The sequence below is a fragment of the Sus scrofa genome, chromosome 3, assembly GCF_054392235.1.
Source record: "Sus scrofa isolate SSC_HxYL_T2T_F1_AM1 chromosome 3, Sscrofa_HxYL_maternal_Yorkshire_Landrace_v2.0, whole genome shotgun sequence".
Taxonomy (NCBI): Eukaryota; Metazoa; Chordata; class Mammalia; order Artiodactyla; family Suidae; genus Sus; species Sus scrofa.
The window spans coordinates 106063767-106078395 of NC_139385.1; the positions used below are offsets into that span (position 1 = coordinate 106063767).

At 42.9% G+C, this 14629-nt stretch overlaps 1 protein-coding gene across 2 annotated transcripts in view; it reads right to left on the reverse strand.

Annotated features, from left to right (window-relative positions):
* Positions 1 to 14629, reverse strand: part of CRIPT (CXXC repeat containing interactor of PDZ3 domain) — a 92476-nt gene that overhangs the window by 41536 nt on the left and 36311 nt on the right. Inside the window, exon 7 of one of the 2 annotated variants that reach the window (XR_014839452.1) lies at positions 1880 to 6828. The exons of the other annotated variant lie outside the window; for it this stretch is intronic. The gene's annotated coding sequence lies outside the window, so the exon portion shown is untranslated. Of the gene's footprint in view, positions 1 to 1879; positions 6829 to 14629 lie in introns of those variants that run through there. 2 annotated transcript variants of the gene reach the window in all.

Below are 14629 nucleotides of genomic sequence, written 5' to 3' on the forward strand. Positions count from 1 at the left end.
GTGGCAGATTTAGCTTGGATGTTGCTGTGGCTGTGGTGTAGGCCTGCAGCTGCAGCTCTAATTAGACCCCTGGCCTAGGAACTGCCATATGCCGCAGGTGTGGCTGTAAAAAGAAAAAAATCAAAATACCAGCCTTTTTTGACCTCATATTTTGTTTATGTTTATACTGTAAAAATGAGTCCAAGGCCTCTAAAATTAGCAACTGACACAGTATTGTCTAGGAAACTAATGCAGATACCTAAGGTAGAGCAAGAAAATAGTCTGTATTTGATTATCTTCCCAGACTGATGTGTGGAATAGGCATTGACAAATTATGTGTTTTACAGTATTAGACTCAGCAATCTTCTTCCTTGCACTTGGGGCAACATTTGTCCCTGTGAATTTGTATTCACTCCCAATCCACTGAAATAAGACGCCATCCACTCAGTGGCCTGAGTATGTAAAGTTGAAGATCTCACTTACACATCCATGTGGCCCTGTTGACACTGAACTGGTCTCTAAAAACACTTAGGATGAAAACCCAGAAGAGGCTTTCTTTGGGGAGTTTTGAGGCCAATGGTGATTCTCTAGACTAAAATTACTTAGAGCGGACAGTTCAGTGAAAGATCGAAGGCACTCTGAAGCACCTACGCTTCCAATTTTCCAGTTTTAATCTGCTTAAAAAAAAACACAAAAAAACTTTTCCTGAGTGAATGCATATAATGCTGACTTTTTTGAAGCTACACCAATGCAACATTAAAAAGCATCAGTTTCCAGAACTAATTAATTTACTTAAATGTATATTGCTGTCATATTTGTGTTAATTCTACAGAGTACTAGCTCACAAAGTGTCTAGAAGGTCCCAAAGGAATGTTACCTGCTAAAAACTTAAAACCCATATTCTCCATCCATTCCTCATCAATCGACCACATGATTTATACCCATCCATCAAAAACATTCACAGAGCCAACTAAACTGCCACCAGACATCAGCTTTAAGAAGTATAACCTATAGGATAATAAGGCGTTTCTCACATGGTTATCAGAGTAAAGTCTCATCAATTATTTATTATACATCTCCTATATACTAAATCATACTCAACATTGTGGAGTCTAGTTTTTTGTTTTTTGTTTTGTCTTTTTGCCATTTCTTGGGCCGCTCCTGCGGCATATGGAGGTTCCCAGGCTAGGGGTCTAATCAGAGCTGTAGCCGCCGGCTTACACCAGAGCCACAGCAATGTGGGATCCGAGCCGCATCTGCAACCTACACCACAGCTCACGGCAACGCCGGATCCTTAACCCACTGAGCAAGGCCAGGGATCGATCCCACAACCTCATGGTTCCTAGTCGGATTCGTTAACCACTGAGCCACGACAGGAACTCCTCTAGTTTTAAAGTAGTTAGTTATTGCCTAAATGCAAGTTTCACAATTGACATTTGTGAAGTATGAAATGTCAAAAGCTATAGTTTTAAGGTCCATGCATAGAAGATACTATTAATTGATAAAATGTATTTGGCTTAAGAGGCATATTTTCTCCTGGCTGCACTGGCTGGAGAATGAGAAGCCTTTTATTTGTTTGTTTTTGTTTTTTGTTTTTGGCCATGCCTGCAACATGTGGAAGTTCCCAAGCTAGGGATTGAACTCACACCACAGTAGCAACTGGAGCTGCTCCAGTGACAACACCAGATCATTAACCCACTGCGCCACAAGGGAACAGTGAGAAGTCTTTTATTTTTGTTGTGTTTCCAACATGTACTCTATGGGGAAAAAAAATGACAAAGAACCCCTATGGACCAGAAGAGAAAATGGAATTTAGTGAGGGAGTGAAAATAGGGTAAAGAGAAAAATCAGGATGTGTAGGGAATTTGTTGAATGGTATTCTGCAGGAAGAAAGGAAGGGTTTATTATTTGTTTTGTTTTGCGTGTTTGTTTATTTTAAGTACAGAGATGAGTGCTTAAGAATACACAGAAAACCGAAATCAGGGATGAGAATGCAGCAGCAGACAGGGAGTTTTGTAGGAATATTCTAGGCAGGTGTTTCTTGTAGTAGCACTGTTTTGTTTTTGCAGTAAGAAAGTTTATACAGCAGGGAAATGCCTGGGTAAGAAACATGGATTAATGATAAATAAATACTGACCTATTTATTATTAAAGAACAATGTATATATATCGAATCATGGCAGTCCACACCTCAAGTACTCATTACCTCTTCTGGAAAAAGTACACATCAATACAAGCATGAAAAACTAGAAAAGTTCCAGAAATAACTTGAGGACTGATGAATTACTGAATGGGGTAAAGCACTTTGGAAAGAACACTGGACAGGAACAAGACCAGGTTTTATGAAAATATTAAATTTATATACTGTGTAATCAGGAATGACTCACCAGATTTTCCAACATTAAAACTAAAGGGGAAAAGGAGCCTTTGAACTTTGAAAGGAGTAATTTTAGAATATGTAAGAGGAAATTCTTTTATACTTTGAGTTATAAATTTGTCATACTAAAAAGCGCTAGAGACATGAACAAAATAAATGCTATGGGAATTTAGGTAGCTACATGGATAACACTCATAATGAGTTGTTAAAGGAAGCCAGAGCTGCTTAGGGTATGTCTATAATTTTGTAAAGATGATGTACTGAAAATTATTTCTATTCTTCCACAAAAACATTCCTTGGTTCGTCTATCAGAGTTGTCTTCTGAATAATCCATATTAAGTCTAACTACTACTGTGACATCCAGAGCCTAGCACAGTGCCTGGTGGGAAGTAGTCTGTTGGTCTTTGCTTGACTTGTTGATTCTCTTTTGTACCTCAGAGCGCTATGGCCTTCAGAAAACTGATGTTATTGACCTAATATCTTAATCGTTAATTTGGATGAGGAAGTCATTTTGAGCAATGCAGATAACTGTCATTAATAAATAAACAAATGAATTGCTATTAGCAATGTGATGTTAATGCATAGCATGAAAGACTGAGTTAAAATTCCAGAGTTTCAATGTGTTTCTGTGACTGCTCAAAGAGTTGTCCAGTCCCTTTGATAAGTAAAATGACACTGATAAACAAGGCTAGACAAAGATGACAGCTATCTTAACTGGTCAATTTGATATTGCTTCAAACCAAGCAATTCTTAAATATGTGCTTAATATTTATTTAAAGACAGCCTGACAACCACAAGGGAAAGAGCATCAAATCTGTCTCTTCTCTATTGGCTTGAGCAATTTAGTTCTGACCCAAACTTGTACTCTCTGCTCAGCAGAAGAAGAGCTATACAGTTGACCACGCCTACCCTTCTCTGAAAGCAGGTGAGCGAACTTCTGTTGTCACTTGAGTAATTCACTTAGGAGTCTCCCTCCCCAAGCAGCTTCCTGAGAGTTTCCAAATAAGCATATTTATCTCGATTCTATTCCATTTCAGTATATAGATTGATACAGTATACAGACTGAGTGTACAGTTCATTTACAGAGTGATGCCTGGAATTCCACCCTTAATTCAATTCTTCAGATAAAAAAAAAGAGAGAGAGAGAGATATGGGTTTGACTCCCGGTGTGGGAAACAAAAAAAAAAAAAAAAAAAAAAAAAAGGAGAGCAAGAGAGAGAAATCCTCTACATGTAAGATTTTTACTTAAATGATTTGCAGTAGTCATAGATGGTCACTAGATTGTCATCCCATGAGGAATTTTGTGTTATTTCTCTATCTACATTAGCTAGTCCACTGTGGGCAGACAGAGCATGCTTAGTCAACGCTGATGGAAGTAGTGCCTGAGTAATCAAAAGAAGATAACACTGGGTCACTTGCTCATTCTCCTTTGGCCCATGAAGGCACCTTGATGACCATCATACTTTACTCTCGCCTTGACTCATGGTGAGGATCAGTTCAAGGTCATGAAAGGAGGAAGCATCCTTGGGAGAGGGCTACTCATTTTATGTTAGCCAAGAGCCCAGGGAGTTCAGTTTTTTCAAGTCCTATCATTTAAACTATTCTATTCTTTCAGAATAGCTCAATATCCATTTTATTATATTGAGCCTTGTGAAGTAGCCTATTTTCAACCAATTTTGACCTGCAAAAAAGCTAATCATAGTGAAAATTGCATTATTTTCAGCATGACTTGGTGGAAAGAAAGAACATGGAGATCAGGTTCTGGAATTCTAAATTCAAGTCTCAGTATTGTGAAACTTTGCAGAAGCCACTTAACCTCCCCCAAAAGTCTCATTTGCTCATTCAATAAATATTGAGCTTAGAGTCTATGCAAGACCCTCTAAGGAACACAAGATTGTGACACACAATTTCTGCCCACTTTGGAGCCACAGTTTATTTGGGGAGATAAAATTCACCTGAAAAAAAACTAAAGTATAATCCAAGGCAGTATATGATGGCATCAAAGTTGCCCCCTTTTTATTAACTGCGTCCCTATCAAGAAAAAAATCCTTCTTGCTGCAATTATCAGGAGAGCAATACAGAAGAGAGGACAGCTGAGCTTGGGTTTAAGGGATGGTTAAGTTTCATTCAGCAGAGAATTGGGGGAGGGCAGTTCAAGCAAGTGACATGCAGGAGCAAAGGTGCAGAGTCTGAAACAAGATGCTATTTTGGTGTGGCTGGACAGATGGTTTATGTGGGCAGGCTGTGGGAGATAAGACTACAAACCTGTTTCTCCCATGGCATGTAGTAGGCAATATTTCATTTTAGTTGCTACACTGAATGAATGAAATAAGGAAGATTGGTCAAAAGAACGCTGGGAGGGAAATCAAGAGACCAGACATCAATTTTATCACCAACCCTCCGGACTCCCTCAAACAAGTCACTCTGGAGCTTCACTGTCCTCAGCTGTCAAACGGAGGTAATTGGACTTGTCCCTACATGGTCCTAAGAGTTATAAGGATGAAATAACAATCAGAGGGAAAACTCTAAGAAAAGGAAAACTGCTATGCCTTTCCCCCAACATGAACTGCTATGGATTAAAGTAAATTTAAATACTTCTGCTAACAGCAAATGTGTGCACCTTCTTCCTAGAGTACTTACTGCATGATAATCTCGTTTCTGTTACAAGTGAAAGAAACCAGAGGAAAAAGGCCCAGATTGTGATCACCTGGGTCAGCCAAGAATACAATAAAGCCTCTTAGAAGCACGGACAGAGATGGTATGGAAATAGCTGCTCGATATCAAACAAAAGGCTCTTCACTGCACCTGGAGAGAAGTGAGGAGAGAAAGCCTCCTGGAAGTAAGAGATGGGATGAAAGAATTCACTGAGCCCCAAGAGTACCATCAGATTGCAAGTCTCCTGGCGCTCTTCCAGTTCTACACCAGCCCCTTGCTCCAGCAGCTCATGACCCATGCACGGGTTGCTAATGCAGAGCAGGGAGAAGTATTCTTTGTCAGTGACTTACCTGGAACCAATCTGCTCTGGCAGCCAGCCACCAGGGCAGGATGTGTGTGCCTCCATCACAGCTTCTTAAATGAGTCTTGTTCTTTTCAGCCTGCTTTCCTCAGCCCTTAGGTCCCAGGAAGGACTCTACCAGGTCAGAATCTAAAAACAGCACCACATTTCCCAAATGCGATTTAGTTTGACAGATTCTCCTTTGCTGACTCAAATCAGGTCAGATGCTCACTGAAGCATCCACTATGCAGATCCCAGGGAACACGGCTTCTCTTCATGTTTACACTCTGTGGGTATGAGAGGGCCACCAGGCAGACAGATCCATCCATGTGGCACTGGCACCAAAGCTGCATGGAGGAACAGCAATCTTGTGGGGAGTTTTCCTTGGCACTCCTGATCAAAGTCATTGCCAACTGCCAGGTCAGTGACCAGAGAGCTTATTTCCTCTGGGGAGATGAGTTATCATAGAAAATCTAGACCAGACCCCTGTGGAGTAGCACCTCAAGAACTTTAGTTTTCATCATGGAATAAGTCCCGAGGCATCTTCTTCCTGAGCAAGCGCCAGAGCTTCTATCTCAAATACAGACCAAGGCCATTCTAGGAAGAGAAATGAGGGCTGGACAGCCATGGAATTGGGGCTGGGTAGGAATGCCTTGCACCTGTTGCTTCCGTTCCCTAGGCAACCTGATTTGGGGCCTGTCTCAGGTTTCTCTGATTGGGAGAATCATGGGCTCCCTCATCAATCTATTGTGGAGAAGCCGGAGTCACAAGGGGAGAGGTCCAGCTATAGTGGGGAAGTACATAACACCGTGCAAAGAGCAATGCTGCTGGTTACCAAGCATGAACAAGACAAGAACTCATGTTCCTCCATGTAAAGAATTAGAGCAACACTTGCCTGGACCCCTTGAGAAAGTTTCTCTTAAAATTCAAGGGAGCGAGAAACATACGCTCCAGTGAAGTTCTCCATCACATAAGTCTCCTGACCTGGGAAACAATATCAAAACATTTCCATTTAAATCTGGAGGTAAAAATACCTGTTATTTCCTTGCGTGCCTGTCCCTTACATCAATATTATTGTAGAAGGATTGGCTGGTGCTCATGATGTGTTTCAGTTACAAGGCAGATGAGTTTCAGAAAATTATTGTTTATGACATTTGAGAGTCTGTCAATGTTCTGGTATCATAAGAGAAGATAAAGGTTAGTCCTGAGGTACAACTCCTAGAAGACAAGCACAGGACCTGATGGTGAGCTCTTAACAGGACTGGCATTTCACAGCAGAGCTGCCATGAGTGAGATCAGCATTAATTAATAACACCTTGACGTACAGCAGGACATTGTTTGGCAGCCTAGAAAAGTCCGGTCAAGACAGGCGAGGGTCTGAGCCTCAGGGCTGGAGATTTGCATGCTGAGGCAACCAGGAGGACCAGGGTCAAGCGAGGTCTCTGAATAATGGGGATGACAATACTCTTGACTGATTCCTAAGGACAAAGCATGAGTAAGAGTTAGGGGGTGTGTGGTACATTGCATAAGGCAATTTACCACAAGTCTGCCATATATAGGGTTGTATATTTGATTTTTCACGGCTTGTTTTTGGATGATGATGTGTATTTGCAGTAGACATTTATGTCCTGAATGTCATCACTTTCTCCCGACATGGACTAGGCTGAAAATTTTAGGAACCTGTTTTTGCCATTATAGGTGGTTCACAGAGTTGGGAGAGGAAGACATTTCCACTCCTTAAACAAGGTGATGTTTGGGGATTAATTGGATGTGTGAGATTTTAATTCTTTGATACCTACCCTCTGGAAATGTGTCCAAAACGGTTTGACTAAAGCACAGTCCCCAAAGCAATAGCATAGATTTGGGGATGGTTGGGCAGGATCTGTACCTGGGCTTCCTCTGTGTAAGGCCATTGGATTGGAGAGGGTTTTCTTTGGTAGCAACTCTTCTCCTTCTGCATAAACTGTTCTGTTCAGCCCTTTCCAGTGTCCTCTCAATATTTATGGCCTCCTTTCTCTTCCAATTGTTTATCCCATGCTGCTCTGTGATTACTCTTTTCTATCAAGCCAGAAGCTCCCCAGTGCTGGAATCTGCTTCCTCGTTAGCCAGGATTTCCCCAGAGCAGGGACTGGATCTCTTCTGACTAGTCTGGGTTACTTCTGGGTAGAAGCTCACTCTTCACCTCCTGTCTGCTCCCCAGGCCCCTTGTGGGGAGAAGGCTGTTGTTAGCTGCTTGGCCTCAGGTTGCCATCTAATCACGTGGTTGCAACAGGACCACAGGTGAATAAGCCTCCTTTCTGCTGTAAAACATTTAGTCACAGCCGGAGCTCGTTCACAGGCCTTGGAGTCCATTGAAAGTTTTTGGTGCTTACCAGTCTGCTTCTTCGTTCTCTTGTGTGCTCCCCCTGCCCCTGCCCATCTATGTTTTCTGCTTACTTTCAGTAACCTAATGGGAAAGCCTTGAATGTGGGAGAACCTCTTCTACATCTGCCTTGTACATTTTGTACAAAAACAAAAAGTAAAATATACTGTAAAGGCCTGGCGCTCTCAGGAGTCTGTACAGTTGGTGGCGTCATTGCCCGTGAACTGGTGAAGGTGGGAGCCTGGGGTGAGCGTGGCAGCTGGAGGCCTGTTAGAGAGTTTTGGAGCCCCTTCTTGAAGCTTCACCATATCATATAGCCCCTGATTATTTGGATCCATCTGGGGCAACTGCTTGGCCTAGAATTGTCCCCCAAGTGCTTTTTGGAAAAAAAAAAAAAAAAAAAAAAAAAAAAGAATTGGCTGCATTGAGCAGAGTAGAGTTAGTGTTTTTAATAGCCTGAAAAATGATATCCAGATGTTCCACACAAAGAAGGGGGCCCTTCCCTCTAATTTCGAGCCTGCCACAGCGATCCTCAGCCTGGTCCCTCCCATCTGGACAGTCGCCCTGTGCTCTCTGGGGGTCTACCTTGGGAGACCGCCCGGGAGCTCCAACTGGCCCCAAACTCAAGGAAGGAAGGCAAACCATCTGGAATGCATCGTCCAGATCGGCTCCACACTGCCCAGGCACCATGACAGCTTTTTGGGACTGTTAGAGGCTTGGATTGAATCCATCAGGCTCTCCAGTCAGAGGCCTCGAGACCTCTCTGTCTCCTTCCAGAATTTAGATTCCACAGAGGCACAATCAGACCTGCTAGTCACTTCCAAGTTTGGCTTCTCAGGAAATGGACCAAGGTGTGCTCTGAGAGACACTTTCCAGCAGCTCTTGGACTAGGAACAAATGAAGGGAAGGGAACGGTTTCAGCAAGAACCTTTTCCTCGCCGTCCTTTTCATTCCCACTGACACATCCTGACCATCTACTCCAGCCCTGATGACTGACACTTACTTAGAGAGGAGAAAGAAAAGCTGTCCTATTCCAGGATGCTTGGTGAAGCCTTTAAAAATGGCAGCCTGTCTTCCTACAGTGTATTTTCACCCTGCAAGGTCTGCTTGGGAGAAACAAAGGAACAAACTCTACAGGGGAGAGAGTGGCTAGGAAAAGATTTGGAACTATCCTCAAATCAAATTGTGAAAAAAGGATCAAGGGCTTAACATTTTTTTTCCCCTAAAACCATAAACTCTTATTAACTATCAATGCAAGTATTTCATTCCGCCCCCCAGGGTGATAAACATTTCGTTAGATTGAAAGAATTACTAAGTTTACAAGGCTATACCTATTTCCTACCATCTTGTCTCTACTTCTGATAGCTATTTCTTTATTGACAAGAAAAAGATAATTTCACCCCAATTCCTGACCATGGGAAAACAGATTCCAATTTAATTAGATCCAAATTTAAGAGACTCTAGAGTATCTCATATCAGGCTAGTTTTCTCAAATGGTGAGCGTGTAATGACAATGGATCCCAGAATAACCCAGCACGGTCATGTAAGAGTTGCCGTCAAAGGCTCCAGTATGTTTGGCAAACAGGGGGTATGTTTCATGTCCCTGCCTGAGTCCTCCTGGCAGTTATTTCTGGGTCAAGGACTCCTCCCTGCTTCTCTCAGGCCCACTTTTAGCTTCTGCTCACCCCTCTGGTGTTGACCACCTGGAACCAGTAGGTTCTAGCCTGGAATCAAGATCTAACACTACTAGCTACACAGGAGTTGCAGCAGAGGCGAGCAGAGCAGGCTATGCTTTTATATACTGTCCTGCTTTCTTACTCTTCATGTCACCACAAAAGCTGTACATGTGTATCTGGATTTGGAGTATGGAAGAGGTCATATTGATCCACAACAGAGAAATTAAAATTCAACAGCAAAAGTCCTCTGGCCATGCCACATAGGGAATCCCTAACAGGTTCCAGCATCCTGCTGTGTCACTCAAACTCTACTCCAACCTTCACCGGGGTCCCCTCTTTTTTTTTTTTCTTTTTTGTCTTTTTGCCTTTTTTAGGGCTGCTCCCACGGCATATGGTGGTTTCCAGGCTAGGGGTTGAATCAGAGCTGTAGCTGCCGGCCTACACCAGAGCCACAGCAACGTGGGATCCAAGCCGCGTCTGCAACCTACACCACAGCTCACAGCAAAGCCAGATCCTTAACCCACTGAGCAAGGCCAGGGATCGAACCTGCAACTTCATGGTTCCTAGTCAGATTCGTCAACCACTGCGCCACGATGGGAACTCTGAGGGGTTCTCTCTTTTGAATTCTCTCCCTCACCTCCAATATCCACCAATGCCTTATGAATAATTTAGCCAAGTCTTTGCATCCTTTCAGACTATGCCTTTGGAGCATCTCTTTCAAATGAAAAGAGGCCTCAAGGATACCAGTGTGGACGGGTCAGTGCATCCCTTTCCCATGCTGGGGAAACCCACTCAAAGCACTTTCCCTCTTTAGGACAGCTTTGTGTTGGATCTCACTGGGCAAACCAAGGGATGTGGCTGGGGTGAGGGGAGGTTGGGGAACTAATCCAATGGAAAAGCTGGTCTGTGATAGGTAGACAAGCATCCCAAGGTTTGATGAAATCTCACTTTTGACTTATACTCGGTTGAGCCTAGGATTTCCAATCTGGCAGACAGAGCACAGCCCCAGGGAATTCAAGAGACATTCAGTGCTCAGAACACCTCTGGGTGGGCAAACACCACGTGGGAGGTTCGCTCGTGGGTTGTAGGAGGCAGCCACCGTGTTTGGGTACAGGCCAACACTCCAGCCCAGGAAGGAGGCCAGCAGAAGCATAGTTCCCCAACATTAGATGGTCACTCAGAGCAGGTTACAGCCTCAGAAGGAGCCTTAGTTGCTAATCAGGTTAAAGGACTTAAATGTCAGACACCAAGGACAAAGCTCCGGTCATCATGGAGGATAAGGGAAGAGTTATACCTCAGGGACAAAACAATGACCAGGGGTCACCTCAGAGGTCTTGGATCTCTAGCCCATTTACCAGTGAGGATATGAGGGGAATAAGCAGGCACCAGCCTTTAGGAGTAGGCACCAGGCTGTGGGAATAGGACTTGATTCTCTGCCCACTGGATGGTGGAATGAGTGGGCTGGGCTGGGCTATTTATGTACTGAGCCAGCAGGGCCAGTGACATTGGGCTGGGGAAGGCAACAGAATAAGAAACAATGTGGAGACTGGTATTCTTCAGCCATAAAGGATAACATGTTTATGGTTAGAATAGCACCCCCTGGCACTCTGACCACGCACCAGCCTGAAGCGGCAGGGAAAGCACCACATTAGGAGTTTGGAGTCTCTGTTCTAGTCCAACTTTAGCTAAACACGTACTTTTCTTTTCTTTCTTTTTTTGTCTTTTTGCCTTTTTTAGGGCCACACCTGCAGCACATGGACGTTCCCAAGCTAGGGGTTGAATCGGAGCTGTACCCGCCAGCCTACACCACGGCCACAGCAACGCGGGATCCGAGCCGCGTCTGCGACCTACACCACAGCTCACGGCAACGCCGGATCCTTAACCCACTGAGTGAGGCCAGGGATTGAACCCGCAACCTCATGGTTCCTAGTCGGATTCGTTAACCACTGAGCCACGACGGGAGCTCCAAACACATACTTTTCTTAATTGTTGGGCTTTGGTTTCCTCATCTGTGATCAGGAAGTTGGGCTTAATCAGTGGTTCGCAAAGTGTGGTCCTCAGACTGGCAGGATTAGCGTCACCTGGTAGCTTAAGAAAAATGCAGATTCTTGGGCCCCACCCAAAACTTTTGAATCAGAAACTCTGGCATGGAAAACCTAGTAACAGGTGCTTTAATGAGCCTTCAGATAATTCTGATGTACAATAAAGTTTGAGACACTCTGGGCTAAATAATTTCTACATTTCTGCATGCTCAAATGCCTTTGGATCTGTTAGGAGAGATGAAATCAGTCTGTTTCTCTCTCTGTCTCTGTCTCTCTCTCTCACATACACACACACAAACACACAAAACACAAGCCACATATAACTCGGCCAGTAAAATCCTAGTTTTTTGATTCTTACAGTTAAAAATCTCTGTGAGCAGGTCTTCACTACATGTTCCAGAAATCCAGCCTACAGCTTCTTTCTCTTGAGCCTGTCACTAAAATCAGAGCCTGCCTCTGAAATGGATACATTAGTGTTCTGCTCAGCAGGTGGCAAATTGTACCATAAATTCTTGTGTCCTCTACCTCCTGCCCAATTAGCCAGAGATAAGATAGGAAGATTTACTCTTTTCCACAAGCAAGGTCACAACCTGGAGTCATAATAGAACCCAGTTTCCATCCTGGCTCTCCTGAGGCTGCTGCAGCGGATTGGCTAAGAGGCAGGTGGATCTGCCTGGTAGCAGGGATTTAATAGGCAAGGCGGTGCAGGGAGGAGAACCAGAAGGGAAGAATAGCTGTGCTAAGCCTGTTGCCTTCTAGTTAAAAAAAATTTATAGATCTATTTATAACCTGTCTTGCTCCACAAAGGATTTGAGGCGCTGCCTTCTTGTTGGAAAACCCTTGATGCCAGTACTTGGCATCTGATACTGTGGACTTCCTGGCCCAGAGCAGAGGGCCAAGTCTTATTCCTACAGCCTCTGCGGAGGGTATAATGGCTGCTCCAGGCAGTCTGTTCTAGAATAGCTATCTTCCTGCTCATCCTCTCCCTTCTGCCTGCTTCCGCAGAGAAAATGTGGTCACCACAATCCTGTTTTTTTTTTTTTTTTAAACTGCATAACATGATACCTGGCTTTACATCTTCCCATTCAAGTCAAATAAACAAGACCCACTAGGAAATATTCAAAAGCCCGGTTTGAGGAGTGGTTGTAAGAGGTCTATACACAGAATTCTTCAACTTCCCTCAGTGACTTATTCCTTAGGGGAACATAGCAACAGAAAAATCAGCAGTTGGAATACAAACTCTGAGTTAATCTGGGTTGGGGTAGGTGGGATTTCAATAAATTAATACACAGTAAATGCCGGGAAGAGAGCCATGCTCACAGTAAATGCTCAATAATTGTTTTAAAAAAGCAGACAAAAATACCAGTAAATGGACGTGGTTTTGTACCAGAATCATCTACATTGGAAGAAAACAGACTGGTGCTGTGGGTTCAGCTAGGTTTGTCTCCCTGTGACGACTGCCCAACTCCGGCCTCTTTTCCCATTTTCACTTATCTCCTTATCCTAGAACAGTATTCAACAATTAAGTTACTCCTGGTTTTTCTCTTTTTTCAGAATAAATAATTCCAGTTCCTTAATAAGCCTCCCCAAGAGAGGAGGTCTAGTACCTTGATGACAGAGATTTAGTACCTTTATGATATTACTGGGCCAGTGGGTTAATAAAAATAAGCAAAGCCAACCTCATACCACTTTGTGACATTGGCTGAACTCCTCCCATACCGAGTGGTCCTGTTCTGGCTCCCAGAGGCTTAGACTTCTGGATTTCAAATATGATGTGGACCCTGGCACCACTTTTCATCACCTCCTCTGCCCCAAGTGACCCTCATTGCTCTGTATGTAGATGCTCCTCCCTGGCCCTGCTTTTACCCATGACAAGTCCTTTTTTGGAATTTGACAAACCATTTACAAATTTTTACAGGGAAGAGCCAAGAGCAAAGAATAGATAAGACACTCCTTAAAAAGTAAAAAGACCTACCCTACCAGCTATCAAGACCAAGACTTATTTTAAGCTTATTGAAAATAGAACTGTGTTATTGGTACAGGGATATGGTAATAGACCAATGGAATTGAAGACCAAATCTAGAAACAGACCCACACACATATAATATATGACAGAGAAGGCACTAAAGATAGGCAAGGGAGACGTGGGTTTATTCACTAAGTGGGACTGGAAAATTTTTTCAATTAATATAAGGCAAAAAGAAACTGGATCACTACTATATACAAAAAATGAATTTCTGATAGAATAAAAACTTAAATGTAAAAAGCACAACTTAAAAATCTTAAAAAAATTTAAAGAATAATTTTAGGAACTCAGGAAAGAGTTATCTCAAATAAGTCACAAAAGGCATAAACCATTAAGGAAATGATTAATACATTTTTCTACAGTACAATTTTAAACTCCTATTCATCAGAATTCACCTTAATGAGAGCTAAAAGGCAAGCCACAATCAGGGGAAATAGTTGCAACCTATGTCAATGATAAAGGACTAGTGTCCAGAATATATGAAGGACACCAATGCATCAAGGATAAAGAGAAACACTCCAACAGAAAAATGGACAAAAGATGTAAACAGGCATTCACAGAAAAGGAAACACAAATGGGCATCAACAATGGAAAAGATACTACACTGAGATATCCATTTCATACCCACCCAGATGGGCAAAAATTTTCAAGTCTAACAACAACAAATGCTGGGAAGAATGTGGAGCAACCAGAACTCCTTACTAGAGTTAATGTAAACTAGGACAGGTAAAGGAAAATAATATGGCATTTCCTGCTAAGGATCAAGATAGGTACACCTACCGCCTAGCAATTCTGCCCCCACACATGTACCCTAGAGACTTTATATACATATATCTATACGTGTATTCATAGATATTCTTATCTAAGCCCAGAGACAGGTACAAGAATGTTCTGGGCTACGTGTTCAGAATAACCAACCCAAATATCCGTCAACACTAAATGAACATGTAAATTTTGATGTGTTCCATTCAATGTGATATTATACAGCTGTGAAAATGACCAGTAGCTTCACACCTCAATATGGATGAATCTCACAGACAATATTGAGTGAGAAAAGCAAGACTAAGAAAAACACACCATCTTGTTTCATTTATGTAAAGATCAAAACTCAGAAAAACTAAACATATACTGTTTAGGGACACAGGTAAGTACTAGTCAGTGCTCTGGCAGGAA